This window comes from Suncus etruscus, chromosome 3, assembly GCF_024139225.1.
Source record: "Suncus etruscus isolate mSunEtr1 chromosome 3, mSunEtr1.pri.cur, whole genome shotgun sequence".
Classification (NCBI taxonomy): domain Eukaryota; kingdom Metazoa; phylum Chordata; class Mammalia; order Eulipotyphla; family Soricidae; genus Suncus; species Suncus etruscus.
The window spans coordinates 26,107,767-26,113,486 of record NC_064850.1 but is presented as its reverse complement, the minus strand read 5'-3'; the positions used below and the strand labels follow the sequence as shown (position 1 = coordinate 26,113,486).

Below are 5,720 nucleotides of genomic sequence, written 5' to 3'. Positions count from 1 at the left end.
CTAACCAGTGTTAGCTCTGTTATTAGTCAAATAGGTTCCATTCTTTAAGGTCAGATCATAGAGTAGAGGATTTTAGACTTATTTGATCTACATTCCATTTTCAGAAAACACAAAGCCCCAGTGTTCCCTAATTGGCACCTGAAGATACTACTATACCTCTAGCTCACACTAGTGTAGCCCAGAGTGCAATATTTGCACTTCAGGAAATTCCAAATCTGGATCCAAAAGGTAAATTGATCATTTTCTTTTTCTTTTTTTTTTCTTTTTGGTTTTTGGGCCACACCCATTTGATGCTCAGGGGTTACCCCTAGCTAAGGGCTCAGAAATTGCCCCTGGCTTAGGGGGACCATATGGGACGCCGGGGGATTGAACTGAAGTCCATCCTACGCAAGCGCTTGCAAGGCAGACACCTTACCTCTAGCGCCACCTTCTCAGCCCCAAATTGATCATTTTCTAATGTTTCTATGGTGCTTACTTCACACTGAATTATGTTTGCTCACCTGGAACCATCTACTAGTGAGGGAACTCTTGAGAAAAGAACTACTTCTTAAATCTGAACCAGGACTTAGTATACCTATCAAATGCTAAATATTTTATTAATCATTTTCATGAAGACTATTTATATGGATAAATGAATAGATATTAATAATGAGTATGAATAAAGAAAAACCTACCAAGATAGTTATTTAACACAAAGGAAGTTGAGAACTTTTTTAAGTAAATGATGAACATGAATATTTAATTAAATCTGTCAAACATATTAAATTAATACAGAGAGATATCATGACAAAAATACTTTTAAAAGTTATGTGTGCCAATTGTTTTGACCTCAAAGACATCAAGTAAGAATAGGAGTGATAGCACATAAAGTAGAGCCTTGCACATGACCAACTCAGGTTCAATCCCCCAGCATAGCATATGGTTCACACAAGATCTCCAGGAGTGATTCCTGAGTTTAGAGTTAGGGGTAAACATTAAAAATAAACCACAGATCTGAAGGCCAGAGAGGGCTAGACTATGTATTATACAAACTGGAGGTCTAGGTTTAATCCCTAGCACCACATGGTCTACTAAGCACTTCTCAGGGTGGCCTCTCTCATACATGCAAAAATAAATAAATGAATACATTAGAAATATATCATGAAACGTTATTCATCATCTCTATGGGTCCTGCTTACAAAAGATCTTTTAAAACATTAGTGGATAGCCAACTCATATATAACTGCATCAGAAAAAAATAGTATCAAACTATGTAGAAAATTTGGAGGATTTGGGCTAAAAGTGAATTTAATTAGAAAAAAATAAATAGTGCTCGCTTCAGCAGCACAATACTAAAATTGGAATGATATAGAGAAGATTAGCATGGCCCCTGTGCAAGGATGACACGCAAATTCGTGAAGCGTTCCATATTTTAAAAAAAGAAAAGAAAAGAAAAATATAAATAGAAAAAGTTGACTTTCAATGGTCCTGAATTCATTTGTTTCATTTTCTGTAGATTTAAGGTTGAAGGTAAATATTCTTTATTTTCCCTAATTTCACATCAAAGTATCTAACTTTCATTTTCTATACTATAAAACAGTATTCTGAAGTATATTTAGATAGTCTATATTTTATTGAATATTTTATTCAGTAATTTTTATTCAATAAATACACTATTTTATTGAACACTATTTCACCAATACTCTTTTCCTCAATAATCTGGATTAACCCCCTATTTTCTCACACATATAGTTAAGAGAGGAATATATATCTCCCTAAGATATTTAAAAAAGAAAGAACTGTAAGTTTCATAAAGAAGATTAAGTGGAGGGACCGAAGCATTGGCACAAGCCGTAAGGCATCTGTCTGCCTTGCCCACGCTAGTCTAGGAAGGACCTCAGTTCAATTTCCAGCATTCCATATGGTTCCCCAAGCCAGGAGCAATTTCTGAGTGCATATTCAGGAGTAACCCTTGAGCATCACTGGGTGTGGCCCAAAAAAACAGAAAAAAAAAAAAAAAGAAGATTAAGTGGAAATAAGGAAATTGGCTTAAAATATAAAGATGGTGGGTTAAGACCAGTGAAATATTAAGATAATGAGAAGGTAAAAAAAATTCATAATTTTCTTAAAAGAAGAAAACAATAAAGTTTTTATATTAGCTTTTTTATGATGGCCAAAAAATATTATCAACCGAAAGATCATTGACTAATTTTCTGAACAAATATTAAGAATTTATTAAGCATCTTGTTATAAAGAAAGAAAGGTATGGTAGAGAATTTTCCATTATGTTAGTTGGTTATGTGCAACTTTATTTTTAAATCTAGAAAAAATAACTGAACTTCTGTATCCCATCTCTCTGGTGAAGGGAACACAGAGGACTAATGTAAAAGACTATTTAAATATGCCAAATTATAAGGAAGAAAATCTATCATATGATATGCAAACAATGTTTATTATGTTAAACTGGAGACTCTACATGAAAATCATTGGTGGTAAAAAAATGTTTTTAAATTCTTATGTAAAAACTTGATCTTCATTAAAAAGAGGAATATTGGGGCCGGGAAGGTGGCGCTAGAGGTAAGGTGTCTGCCTTGCAAGCACTAGCGTAGGACGGACTGCGGTTCGATTCCCCGGCGTCCCATATGGTTCCCCCAAGCCAGGAGCGACTTCTGAGCGCATAGCCAGGAGTAACCCCTGAGCATCAAACGGGTGTGGTCCAAAAACCAAAAAAAAAAAAAAAAAGAGGAATATTTAGGGGCTGTAAGTTCAGCTCAGTGGTAGCACACATGTATTGTATATGAAGAAGAAGAAGAAGAAGAAGAAGAAGAAGAAGAAGAAGAAGAAGAAGAAGAAGAAGAAGAAGAAGAAGAAGAAGAAGAAGAAGAAGAAGAAGAAGAAGAAGAAGAAGAAGAAGAAGAAGAAGAAGAAGAAGAAGAAGAAGAAGAAGAGGAAGAAGAAGAAGAGATGAAGAAAAGAAGAAAGAAGAGAAGAAAGAAGAAGAAGGAGAAGGAGAAGAAGAAGAAGAAGAAGAAGAAGAAGAAGAAGAAGAAGAAGAAGAAGAAAAGAAGAAGAAGAAGAAAAGAAGAAGAAGAAGAAGAAGAAGAAGAAGAAGAAGAAGAAGAAGAAGAAGAAGAAGAAGAAGAAGAAGAAGAAGAAGAAGAAATATAGAAAGTTAGGGGCTTATCTTTGACTATACTCAAATGCCCCTCTATTCTATTCTATTCTGACATTCTCTTTTTTCATAAATTCTCTTCTCTTTCCACAACACATCTTCTGTCTACCTTTCTATATACGTATAGAGATATAGTAGATATAAAGATATGTGTATACATACATATAAATATATCACAGAGTGAGAACACATCAATGTAAAAATGATCTAGCACCAAGGACAGCACTTCTCTATTTCATATAGGTGCCACTGACTTCTAGAAATTAAATATACTAGAGATACACACATATGGAAGAATTTATTTTCTTTTAGATAGAAAGTCTTCAGACTTTAATTCAAAGTTGTAATCAGCTGGACTTATAATACATGTTCCTTATTCAGAATATTATTTTATATATTTATTACAACAAATAACATTACACTGCTCTTAATTTTGAAAAACCTGAGGATTATAGACCACTAGAGCTAGAAAGACCCATAGATTCCTTCAATCCAACTCCCATGTCTTCTCACTTCTTCCTTGCATAAATGAGAATGAGGATAAAAAAGCATTTAAAAGTATTGGACCTGAAGTTGAGATATAATAAAAAGTATAGTAGCCTATGCTTTTATGTACTTTAAAATAAACAAAACTCATGTTGAAAAGAGATTTATCTTGGGGCTGTAGCGATATCACAGAGGGTACGGCATTTACCTTGCACAGAGACAACTCAGGTTTGATCCCCAGCATCCCATATGGTAGCCGAGCCTGCCAGGAGTGATTTCTGAATGCAGAGCCAGGAGTAATTTCTGAGCACTACCAGTTTGTGGCCAAAATTAAAACCAAGAACAACAACACAAAACCTTTATCCAACTATGTGCCAACAATTATTTTTCACACAAAAATGCTAATGTAAGGGGCCAGAGAAATAGTGCAGGGATTGTCTTGTACATGGCCCAGCAGAGTTCAATTCCTAACACCCCACATAGTCCCCTGAAACCTGACAGGAGTTTCCATGAGCAGAGAGTCAGAAGAAATCCCTGAGCACCAATGGGTGTGACCCTAAAACAAAAATTAATGTAAAAATTAAAATTGTAATATCTGGGGTCAAAATAATATTACAATGAGTAGAGCATTTGCCTTGTATGTAGTGAACCTGGATTTGATCCGCAGAATTTGAGCCTGCCAAGAGTGATTCCTGAGCTCAGAGCCAAGAATAAGTCATAAACACTACAGGGAATTACCCCTCCTAAAAAAAGATTTATTAAAATTGCGATATCTAGGGGCCAGAGTGGTGGCATGGGTGGTAGGGTGTTTGCTTTGCACACACTAACCTAGGACGAACCAAGGTTCGACTCCCCTGTGTCCCTATGGTCCCCCAAGCCAGGATCAATTTCTGAGTGCATACCCAGGAGTAACTGTTGAGCATCACTGGGTGTGGCCCCAAACACCCCAAAAATAAAATATATTAAATTGTAATATCTAGCACTTCATCATAACATACTATTTCCTAAGTTACTTGACAAGAGTATATTGGCTTTTAGAAGTGATTGTTTTGGGTTTTATGTCTGTTGTTTTAGTTAAAACATCACCAACAACTTTACACCCATCTCCCTGATGCAAAATATTAAAAAATATTACCATGTTTTGTAACTAGAGCAATAGTAACAGCAGTTAGGACACTTGCCTTGCATGCTGCTGATCTGGATTTGATAACCAGAAAATTTTATGGTCTCCTGACTCCACCAGAAGTGATCCTTGTGTGTATTCCTTGGGCATGGCCTAACCCCCACCCCAAAATATTACCAGACTTTATCCTTAATTTTCTGTCATAGATTATCTCATTTAAAATTGCACCTAGGAAAAAATAGTATAAATGCAAATAGTAAGACAGTGTGTTGACATTCAGTTCAAGTATCACTTTTTTCAGGAAGCTAAATATATGTTAATACTATATGTTCTTATACCTTGCTCTCATTTCTATCTATAAACTAATACATTTATCTCATTATATAAACTAATTATTTTAGATGTCTACTTTCCAGTTCTGAGCAACTTAAGAACACATGTAAAGAAATTTCTTTTGAATCCTTAATAATGTCCTCAAAAGTTGTTTCATGAGGGCATTTAAGATGTTTAAACAATATCCCTTATCTCAAAATGTTAAAAGTCACACAAATAAGAAATAGAGAAAAGGAACAGATTGCTATATCATGAGGAGGTGAGACAGGCTTTAATATCATATAGGTCAGGGTCTAAATCTTAGTTTTTCATTTCTAAAATACCATGAAAATATATCAAATGTATCTGAAACTGAGATGATATAGCTACTACTAAGTTATTTTAATGATTAATTTCTAAGTAAACAAACTATCCCTGACTATAATAAATAAGTAAAAATAAGTATAAGGATATGCACACAAAGTTATAATATTGATGGTGTATGCATAAGATACTGACAAAACAAAAAGCAGTTGTGTATAGATTTATTATACTTTAATACAAGTCTTAACTACTGCAGAGAGATGTAAATGTGTGATAAATGTACTAGTGAAGGAAGAAATAAATCATTTTATGTAATGAGAAATG

General features: G+C 34.5%; 1 non-coding gene across 1 annotated transcript; it reads left to right on the top strand.

The window, feature by feature from the left end:
• The first annotated feature begins 1,309 nt into the window (after window positions 1-1,309).
• On the top strand, window positions 1,310-1,414 carry LOC126004618 (U6 spliceosomal RNA). The gene has a single exon (XR_007493886.1). It is a non-coding gene; the product is annotated as a U6 spliceosomal RNA (small nuclear RNA).
• The last annotated feature ends 4,306 nt before the right edge of the window (window positions 1,415-5,720 follow it).